The sequence below is a fragment of the Phaenicophaeus curvirostris genome, chromosome 10, assembly GCF_032191515.1.
Source record: "Phaenicophaeus curvirostris isolate KB17595 chromosome 10, BPBGC_Pcur_1.0, whole genome shotgun sequence".
Lineage (NCBI taxonomy): Eukaryota > Metazoa > Chordata > Aves > Cuculiformes > Cuculidae > Phaenicophaeus > Phaenicophaeus curvirostris.
In genome coordinates this window covers 12,691,812-12,702,376 of record NC_091401.1, presented here as the reverse complement: position 1 = coordinate 12,702,376, position 10,565 = coordinate 12,691,812, and positions in this window count along the sequence as shown.

Here is a 10,565-nt window from a genome sequence, read left to right as displayed (position 1 = left end):
GAAACTTTTTATGTGTTCAAAGCGTCCCATAACCATGGCTACACTAAAACTGGTGCTCTGTCATTCAGAAGGATTGTGAGGTGTCAGTGCATTTGCAGGACTTGCCCTGGTGCTCTGTTGGGTGTTCTTTGGGGGCTGGCCTGCCTACTAGATTTATGCTTGGTCTGCAGGCGAGCAACACAACCTAATCAAGTTGTGAATTGTGGCCAGTACATGTAACACACACCTGGAAATGACGGAAAAGTGAAATGAGCTCATCTGCCACTGTGCAGGAAAGCAGAATTATTTTTATATTGCCCTGAGTTAGATGTCATCAAACTCTTCTATGGCAGAAAATCAATACAGTCTGTATTGGCTTGGAAAAAGGCTTGGAACAAACATTAATTGACTTGAACAGGCTTGGAAACCTGTTGTTTTGCACATGCCTTATTTTTCTGGTTTTAGTGTCTTATGATTCCCGTGGATGTTCTTCCCGAAGCTGCTAAGTTGTTCTTTGTTCTCTGGACCCTGCTCTTGGATCTTGACTTGCTTGCCAGTTTGGAACTCTTTGGGTAGGCTTTTGCATTATCTAGTCAGTGGTAGCTAACCCATCTAGATTCATGGTCTATGATGAGAACCAGAGCCTAATTAGTAATAAAATAAAAAATAATGTAAAAGTCTTTCCCACAGTGAATTAATTTGCATGTTCTCTGTTGGCTTGGAATCTGAATAAAAATATGTATCGACATTGCAGAGGGATAGAAGTCTTAGGCAATCTTGTCTCCTCTGCTAGTTTATCAGTATTTAAAATCTGCCTTCCTCTTGCCCTGAATGTAGTCCACTAACATGTGTGTTTTTCCTTAATTAATATTTAATTTGAGTTAGTTGGTTTACTGCATGTTCAGAGGTGCTAGCAAAGAAGATATTGTCTCTTTTATATCCTTTTTACCCTCTATAATACAGACAATTTCTAAACATTAGGGTGGAAGTAGTGAAACTTTACTGCTCAACAAATTAAGGAAACTTTACCACTATTAAGAAATTATTCTAACTGATTTCTGAATATTTCCTTTGGCAACAGTGCATGGGCTCAGGTGTGTGAAAGAGAATTTAACTAAGAGGAATGGTTGTGTGGGCTAGAACTATGGAAACAATGCTCATTATATATTCGTATTATTTATGCTTTCAGGCTTAGCTAAAATGAGTATTAAATACAGTTGAGTCCAGAACACTGTGCTACTGTCCAACTCTGAATCAACAACAGGGTTTAACTTCCATGTTTCTTGATTGAGTACATACGTGTTTTCACATTAGCTTGTATTTTTTAAGGCTGAAACAAGTAAAGATTTTCATATAAGATCCACAGATATTTAATTGTCAGCAACTTTCTTCAAATACCAGTTTGCTATTGCTGAAGAAAAAAGAGTTTCTTCTTAAGAATAAAGTGAGAAAGAAGTTTTGTCTGAAGAAACAACAGAACTAAATAGCTGACAGGGAAAAAAAATCAATACAAATATGAAATGATGCAAAAAAAGAAGCTCAGCTATCCTAGAATTTCTATTTATATCTTATTTATCTTAGGCTGTGCATTTTATTTAGCATACTAGTACATTTTTAAGTAGAGTTAAATAAGTAGCTGGTGTCTTTGTTTTCAGAGAAAATAAGTAAAATTGACTAAACCATCAGCATGATTTAACATTTGATTTCCTGTCTGAATTTTTTTGGTTTTGATTGATTCTTGCACAAAAAGTTTTCACTGAGCAAGAGAAAGTGACTTTTGAGTGTCAAAATTGTGAAACCTTTCTCTTGGTTTAGGAGAAGTTTGTTTTGTAATTTTTACACACAACTCCTTAACGAATGTAAGAGAAGATTGTATTGTCATAAACTTATCTACCTCAGCCAGGAAAATGCTTTCTGCTGCCAAAAAGTATCTCGCTCCACCTGTGTGGAAGTTACTTTGGGCAAGCAGGCTGAAGCACTACTGAAGAGCATTAATGCCAAAACTTGAGAGGTTTATGGAAAGTCACATGCATGAATTTTAGGGCAAACAAGAATCTTGGACTTAATCATCATCTTCACACTGAATTTGGATGCATCTCCAAATCTTTTTTTTTTTTTTTCAGTAATGCACGGAGTCCTTAATTTCAAATTCCATCAGGCACTACATATAGATTTAAAACCTGCCAACCTTCACCACCTAAACTCAATTCCAATTACTAGTGCACAGAAAGGATCAGAATTTCAGCTGCTTTAAATAAGCCTAACTCCACTTAGTGTTATGATTTTACCCAGGCTTGTGACAGACCAGAGTACTCAAATCCTGGTCTTGGAAGAAGAAAGTATTGACCGTGTAGACCAAGCAAAGAGAGAATATTTAAGTTTTTTGTAAAGCTAGAGGAAAGGCTCACATACTCACGTTGAACAACTGCTGAGGTCTAAGAAAAGCTTGTTTGCCATGTGCCTGGACTGCCCCAGTAGCAGGACACTCTCGTTTGTGTTAACAGTCATTGAAGTTTGACAGGCAGAAAGAAGTCTTATACAGATCAAATTAGACTTGAAATATTTTGAATTTTATTTGCAACAATGATTAATTTTTTTCTTTTTGAATGAAAGGTCTTGAATGAAAATATTTCTGAAATAACGACTATAAGTTAAAAGTCTCTCAATGATGGCTGTGGAAATCTTAAAAGGAGTTATTAATCCCCTTTTTGTCCAATGCACTTGAGCTCGGTTCACCTCTGTTCTGGAGCTGAGCTCAAATCATGCATCACACCTCCTTGAACACCAAGAGAATTATGCTGCTTGTTTTTTTTAAGTATGTTATAGGCAGCAAAATAGCTCTTATGGGAAGGGCTGAAAGGGATGTAGAAAACTTTGTAAAGTTTGGGAAAGTCTTTCGGAGGTTCAGATCCCCTCAGTCAGCTGAAGAAGCTAAACATTTAGCTAAACCCTTATAAGGTGGCAGAGCGGTCTACCTAATCCTGAAACTTCAGACATCACCAATGTGAGAAAAACCAAGTTGAGTGTTCCACCTTCTCAAAACATTTTTTTCCAGTCAAAATTGTTCTGTAGATAGGTGACCTACATATAAAGCAGTATCTTCTTTCTGATGATAGAGATTCTACGGAAACAGTTGTACCTTGTTACTGCAACTGATACCTGGGAGAAAAGCTCTGCTTTTGATGGTTTTCTTTATCAGAAATTGAGATGCTAGTTGACTGTTTCCAGATACTTCTATCTATGCAATAAAGATAGAAAGTTAATTTCCCAGAGCAGTAGCCTGCCTTTAAAGAAAAAAGTTTAGCAACAAAGGAAAAAGTATGCATGTCCAGGGCTTTGTATATCAATCATAAAATAAGAGAAATCTTTATTCCCTGGGAAGAGGGAAAAATTAATATTGCAACTTTTAATGAGTCATTTAATCTCATTCCTCACAAGCTGTTTTCCTCTAAGAAGATCAAGTAGTATTGACTGTACAGTAAACACATCTCTTCCTTCAGTAAACAATTCATACAAATTACTTCTAAATGCCTTTTTAGCTTTAGAAATGTTCCTTGTATCCACAAGTCTCTTGTTCCTGGTCACAGAAGGTCAAACTATCTGAAACAATATCTGCATGGAATTTAAAGCTGCAGATTATTTTTAACCTTATTTTGAGAAGCTGGTTTACAGTTGGTAAAATAGTAAGTAAAAATTACTATTGCCAACTAGTTAGAAAATAAGCTGTAGCTTTATAACCTGTGTGCAGCAGGTGGTCCGTGATTAGAACTGCTGTCATCAAGCAGAGTGTACCTTTCTTGAGCTTACTAAAGATCCATACCAGGAGAACAATGGCTACAAAGAATGCAACAGCAATTAATTGGGTAAGAAGTTTGGATTGTCGCTCCCTCAAAGTCAGTTCTCCAGACTGAGCTTGAGCTGTGCTGGTTTGTCAGTAGAAAAGAGCAGATGGGACTACACCAGACCTAGAGAGGAAAAAATTAATGATGTTGCAGAAAGTAGTGGTGTCTGCCTCTTCTATTCCACATGGTAGCCACATTTCCCTTCATAACTCATCCCACCATATGTAGGATTGTCCTGGTGTGTTCCAGTGATGTGTTAAATAATATGTCTACCTTCTGCCACAGGATAGTGTGCCTTGCTACATATTTGTGTTATAAACGGGATAATGAGAACAAGTGGTCAAAATCAGACAGAGCGAGCCTTGTGATGACCCTGTGTTCCTAGGGAAGTTTTCTCCATGGTCTCTGGCTGTCTCTGGCAGACTTCTGACTCCAGAGAAGAGGAGCTCTAGCCTTTATGGTAGAGTGTTCCACTATGCCCAAGGAATGGGTAGGTTGACCACAGTCCTCATTACAAGAGCTAAATAACCTTTTGGACATCCTGGACATAAGCTGTGGATGCTCGGAAGGGAAGTATAGGGACTGTGAGACCTTCAGTGTACGTTTGTCAGTTAAGCATGGCACTGATGTGTGCATGCATGCACATGCAGAGATGATGAAGTACCAGGGATTTTGAACTGTCATCGCTCGCTAATTGCCTGTGTAACTTTTGCTGGTTCACAATTTGTGAACAACAAACGTGTTCCCACTACATTCTGTTTCCATGAAAGAATTGTTTAGCTGATTAGAAATTGATGCAATTCTTGCTGGATTTGAGAGGACCAAATTTACTCAAACAACAGCAACTATTTGAGGTGAGGGGGAAAGTTAGATTTTCGTATTTTTTTTAAAATATATAAAATAGTAGTAATTATGAATAGCATGTAGAGTATTTGCATTACCAGATAGTGTGTTATTAGTCCTTTTATTCATCACTATAAGGATGTGTGTGCTACAGCATGTATTTAAAATCAGATTCCTAAAAATTCTCCAGTTGATCTGAGGTTGCCTTGAAGATGTACATGAGTAAGTTTGGAGGTGCTAGCTTGTTGTGCTCAGTCCTGCTGCAGAATTCAGTTCTTAAATATGGTATATCCTGTCAAGACGCCTCTTTTCAAGCCTTTAAAACTAAGTATTTAGGCCCAATTTTGTTCCTTGAACAAACTGGCAAGAGGTGATTTTGTATGAGACAGTAGCTGTAGCCAGCCTCCTGTTTCAGGCTCTATGGTTTATTGGGTTTTTTTGGGTTTTTTTTGTGGAAGTTGTGGCTTTTATTTCATTCTGAAATCCTTAGTAGTATAGTAGGACCTACGTTTTAAGGTATTTGAGGTGAGAATTGTAACTTAGCAACTTCCTTTATGCTGCAGGACATTTAAAGAGCATGGAGGGGGCAGGAGCCATGCTTTTGTGCCCCTGGGTTGAACTCTGAGCCATCACTTTCTTATATGATGCAATAAGGCAACTTTTCCTTATGCTGTGCAAGAATGCAGCATTCTTTGAACCTACTGTACTTCTCACCAGTCATACTTGTATCAAGTTGCTCAATCTTTCTCATCTGTAAATAAAAATTAGTGCATGTACCATGTGAGAATTTGTGTGTGATCCTTTGATGTGAACAAAAGGCTGCTTTCCCATGCCTAGTCATCTGTCTCCTATGTAAATAGCTCCAATTGCCAAAACGTTACTGTTGAATTTTATAAGCCATTTGTGAGAAGGATAATGTTTTCCCATCGTATTAATTGACGTGACTTTTAAAGGAAATATTAAAAACTATGCTTTAAGGAAATTAAACTAACATAGAATAAAAATGCAATTAAACTATATTATATTATATGCTTTTAGGTGACCATGTTACATATTAAATTGAAAGGGGAAAATTCTGCTGTAGCTAAGACTTTTTTTGGTGCAAGCTATAATCAGTTAATTTGGTTGGATCCTGGTGCAGTTCTTGGAGAATGCTGGGATAGATGAACTGAATGTTTTGGTGTTCTGAGCTCTGTCCAGTATTCTTTACTTGAGCAAAATTTCCTTGGATGATGCCTGGATTCCCGCACACCTTCTACATTGAACATCTCCCCGCCAGTCACCACAGCTTTACTGTTACGTTCTGTGTTTGCAACCGGGCACGTGTTACTCTACTGAGGAGCATGTACTGAAGGGAAAGAAAAGTGGCTAGAATATAGCATAAAAGAATCTGCAGGGGCTAAAATATCTGATTGGTGATGAGCTGCCAGAGTACTTTGTGTTCAGAATGCTTCCTCTACAAAATAAGGACCCGAACCAAATTTCTCTGCTTGACTCTAGTTCTTGTATTTGTATCTGGAATGATGGCTCCTAATTTCTCTCTTGTTAGTAGTTTTCCAGTCCAAACCCCTTCAAATTGTCAGAATATTTTGAGATGTGGATCCAGACTTGAAACTTCAGTGTGAAAGCCATTTTGTGTGTAGTTGGAGTTGGTGGCTTTGTTTGCTTTCAAGTCATAGAATCATCTAGCTCTCCCCTCGTTCCTGAAAGGAGACTGCTTTTTTTCTTGTAGTCTTTTAAGAGCTGAAACTGATTGAACAGCTTCCAGGAAGCTTGAATGTGGTAAACCCAGACCTATAATATTCTAATTCCAACTGTAGTAAGAAAACTCTGGACGTTCAAGCTGGCAGTAGTGTAGAGATCCACTTCACTTAGCTGCAAAGAGGCTTTGGGTACTGTGCAGGCATATGACCCTGTAGGGCTATTCCCTCTGTTTCCACATGTCATCAGCGGAAGAGCACATCTACTTAGAGTTCTGAAGTTCTCTGCTTCTCTCTCACAAATGGATTCTGCATACTGTTGATCAGATTACTCTGCATGTACACCTTCACCTCAGCACCAGCAAAGCCAATCTGATCACTCAGATATCTGTACTCTTTTTTTTTAAATGAATGAATGGTATGATGCCAATGAGACTTCTAAGACTTCTTTTACTCTCTTTGGAAAGCCACACTCTGCAGACACTGTGAGCATTTTAGTGCTTCCTGTACTACTCATATACTCAATATTTGAAAATACTGTCTCTGTCTCTGGTTTTGCTTCTTGTTAAGAAGTCAGACTGCTTCTGGGTCCTCTGCTCTGATATTCACTCCCATAATGAGCTGTGTCAAAAGGACTTACTTATTCTGCATAGATAAGGTCGGACTGCAGTAACAAGAAAACTTAGCTTTGTTCTGCTTTCTATCTGGTTTTCTATCTAAATTGACTAAGGCATACAGAAATCAGATTAAGTGACTTCCTTCGAGTCATGCAGTGAGCAGCTCATTTTGGGTACAATCCCAAGAGGATACTTGTGGTTCCCAGCCCTCTTCTGTAACCTCCAGACCACATTGTCTCCCCAAAGTGCAGTGCAATGAATTCAGTCTGAACATTTAATTACCACTTTGGCAATATAAAGAGAGTCTCCTGGGCTCCCATATTTACTGCAACTTGAACTTCCACAGGAGTTTCTCATTGTGGTTTCTGCAGCCTTACCTATTGACCATGCTTATCACAATGGGGCTTGGTATATCTAGAGAGGGTTTCAAGGGCTGCTGCAACTTGTTTGCCAGCTTTCATGTTAGACAACCAACAAAGTAAATTTTCTGTGTGTCTGTTACCAAAAGAGCATGGCAAGTCATCGTAGTGATTTATTACATTTTTCCCAGCTTGTCAGTCATTGAAGTATCTCAACAGAAGCAAATTTACGGTGAGCTGTAGTCTTCAGAACAAATTTTTGAGACACTCTAGTGGGGACCTCTACAATCTTGCTGTGGAGGAGGAGATGATGAGAGGAAAACGTAAGACCAGAAGAAGTCTCTCTTGAGAGAGCCTTTGGCTGTTTCCGTGGCCATGTGATCCTTCCCAGTAGCAGTAATAAGCATTAGATGGGGAAATGCCTCTCTAGATCACCTGGAGTCGATGTTTCACTTTATATCCATACAGACTTCTGGGAGAAAACTCCCTTTCATGCGTCGTGTTCCCTCCTATGAGCTGAAAAGGGCTGGGAAAGCCAACCACTTGTATGTTCTCTATTTTACCATGTTTTTAAAACTTTCAGAACCAGAAAAGAAACATTGCAGTTTGGATTTTCAGAAGCTCTTTGAATTTCTGTAGCTTGCAGACCACTGAAAAAGGTTTCCTGGCTTGTCTGTGATAAGATTTATGTTCAAAACTCAATGCCTATGCGTAAGCAGGGGAGATTCAAATTCATATATGTGAAATGTTGAGGTGCCCCATTGCAAGAGGGAATGATGTACCAGTTGTACATTGCCTATGTGAAACTCTTAAAGCTGTTTGTCACCTCTGAAATGAAATAAGTATAGAGGTAAACCAGTCAGGATAGGTACTATCTTGTGCTAGAAAAGTTGTTGCAGCCTCACTGATTCCTTACAGTAGAAATGTCCCACCATGCAATGCTGCATTGCAAAAAGCTTACCTTTCCTCAGTAAAAAGTCATTGATGTTGCTCCAAACTTGCCCTAGAAGAATAATAGATCTGTCTTTGTGTCATTTTACTTGATGTTTTATTCCTTTTAAATAGCAAATTGTAAACTTCTAGCAGATTTCATTTTCTAACTTCTTCATGCCTGAATAGAACCAAATTGTCTTTCCCTCTTTTGTTGTTCCTGAAAATGATGTCAATGTGCCCTGTAATAGTCACCTAAAATCAAGTTCAGCTCTTTCATGCTGTATTAGAAGGGAAATTAGCTTCAATCTAAATGGGAATAACTTATTCTATCAGACGAAGATAAATAATTTCGATGACATAGCAATATTTTGTGCCTTTAGTCTGACATCTCTCTAGTTTCCCTTTTCTTGTTCTGCTTTCCCTCCATATCATCTCATATAAATTGTAAAGCTGTATCAGAATTTTTTAAAACCAAACCAACCAACATCCTCAAAACTGCAGCAATATCTCCAATTGCTCCTAATGGGTGATCTAGGAGTCAGATTTACTCCTTATGTGAAGACAAGAAGTTCTCACACTGAGTGTTAAGTTTTATTTCTGTGTCTCTGATGTCACACAACAAACATCTTTTTTTTTTTTTTGTGCAGTCTCTATAATTAACACATTCTTTTATTCACTGTTGTCTTCTTTCCCCTCCCCGACCCCCCCAACCTCTAGCTCAGGATTGACCATGAGGCACAGTGGAGTTTACTACCTCATCTGACTCCTGTGATCTTGTGTTTACCAACTGCTGACCTGCTTGGCTTGTGCATAGAATACCCAGGATTTTAGGAGTCTCCCAGCCAAATATTATTAAACTCTTAAAATCAGACAAGGTTTAGAGAAGCCTGCCTTATGTGGATGAGCCCACCCAGAGCTTAACAATAACAAATTTATCTTCTTAAATTTGATCTCTCTTAAACTATAGCATACAATACTATAATAAAATATTACAACGTAATAGTGTTGAGTGCTATGAATATTCTGCAAAATCAGAAGAGAAAAAGCTCTATATAATGCTGGAGTTTACTGAAACTACTCTGTTTATCAAAATCTACATGCTTTACCAAGAGCAAGGCATTTTGGTATAAACATCATAGTTTCTTGAACCTCTGTTTTCTGTTCTACTTGAAATTATCAATGTTTATACAAAGGAAACGAGCCACAGCATTTAGTCACAGTAAGTACAATGTGAGCATGACTGTTAGCTACCTAGCTTCTAGAATGGGAAGGAGTTGCCTCTCTTTTCCTCCTTCTTGTTAATTTATTTTAAATAATTTAACTTTTTTTTTTTTTAATTTTAAAAGGCAGGAACAGAATCCTTATTTATTTGGTTCCTAAACAAGCTGACAGGGAAGTAATGGATGAGAGATATTTCATTTTCCACAGTTCCAGCAGTCCCCAAAGCCAACCTAAAGGACAGATAAAATTGTACTAATGACGTTCTTGTTTCCAAGGCTGAGCAGACTAAACCATGGCACCAAAACAGATCCTGTCAAGCTGAGAGCCAACTGTTTTGGAGGTAGAAGAAAAACCTTGTAGTAACCCTGGCAATTCTTTGTGTACATACAAATGAGCATGATCTTCAGAGAATATATGCATTTGCCCACTGGTTTTAGTTCAGGCCCATCTCCAGATTGAGATCCCAAGTGGAACATTATCATAACTTGAAGCATTATTTCCTAGAGGGTGCACGTTTCACACACTCTCCTGGTCTGGCCAGGAATGTAAGAGGCGTCACCACAGAGATTGTGCTGTTATATAAGTGATATCCTAAGAAAAGGCCATGGCAACAACACATCCCTCTCAGGGAAGAGGTCTGAGAAAGTCTGACTTTAACCTAGAAGAGATGCTGATAAGGAGCTGTTGTTTACAGCAAGTCTTCATTGAATTAGGAATCTCAGTACTGGTGAAGTTTTACAAGAATACAGCAGAGGTGGAGGATCTCGTATTTCCCTTGGCCAGCATGAACTAGTACTAGTAATTCCTAAACAAACAACTCACACACACACACTTTTATGCCTAGGCAAGGGTTTTTGGCCTCTTACAAAATCAATAGAGGCAGAGCTTTGCCTGAGAAATTAATATAAATTCTTGCTACTTGGCAATTGGAGGAAAATATTGTAGTAGAACACAGCTCTAACAGAACTGGTCTGAGAGAGAGGAGGAAAAAAAAATCCATGTACAGATTATCAAATCCCTCTACTCAGTTGAGAAGTTTTTCCTTAAATTTTGAGATCTTATAAAAAAATT